The sequence below is a fragment of the Octopus bimaculoides genome, chromosome 18 (assembly GCF_001194135.2).
Source record: "Octopus bimaculoides isolate UCB-OBI-ISO-001 chromosome 18, ASM119413v2, whole genome shotgun sequence".
NCBI lineage: Eukaryota > Metazoa > Mollusca > Cephalopoda > Octopoda > Octopodidae > Octopus > Octopus bimaculoides.
The window spans coordinates 49568795-49569463 of record NC_068998.1 but is presented as its reverse complement, the minus strand read 5'-3'; the positions used below and the strand labels follow the sequence as shown (position 1 = coordinate 49569463).

The following is a 669-nucleotide window of genomic DNA, read 5'->3' as shown; positions in this document are numbered from 1 at the left end:
ATATACATTCCTATGTGATAAAGCATTAATATCATTTATCAAGCCTGTATTAACTGTACGTTTATATGTTTTTAAAATGTTTCTTTTTTTTTTTCAACAAAAGTATTTAAAATGTATAACAAAATTACAACCTTAACTTGAATATTATAAATATAGTTTAACATTTTACAGCAGAAGTGCAAATTATCTTTGGTGCACACGTTCGCATTTACTAACGTTCTTTGTTATTTTTACCGGGCAATTCTTTACCAACAAACTTCAGCCTCCAACAAGTGTATATTTATGGAACGTACTCAGACTGCATATAGAAATAAAACGCATTTCATTTATATAATAAAGTATCTGTTATTTTTTGTGCCAAATGTTATTGGTAACATTTCTAGCATTAATTTCTATATATATATATATATATGTGCGTGTGTGCATGTGCGCATGTTCCTGTGTATGCGTACGTGTGTGTGTGTGTGCGCATATGCATGTGCGTGTGTATCTGTGTGTATGTAAGGCTCAGTAACATTGGACCTTTTCTGACCCAAGCTTCACACAGTAAGTCAGATCCGCCGACATCTTACAAGGGAGTATCGAATACGCCTATATAGGTAAAAATATTAGTAATCATAACACCAACAACAACGAGAACAACAATGAAAATACTACGACTAAACTACT

The 669-nt window shown here is 32.1% G+C and overlaps 1 long non-coding RNA gene across 3 annotated transcripts in view; it reads right to left on the bottom strand.

Annotated features, from left to right (window-relative positions):
* LOC128249792 (uncharacterized) overlaps positions 1 to 669 on the bottom strand; it is a 32124-nt gene that overhangs the window by 26839 nt on the left and 4616 nt on the right. The window lies entirely within an intron of this gene.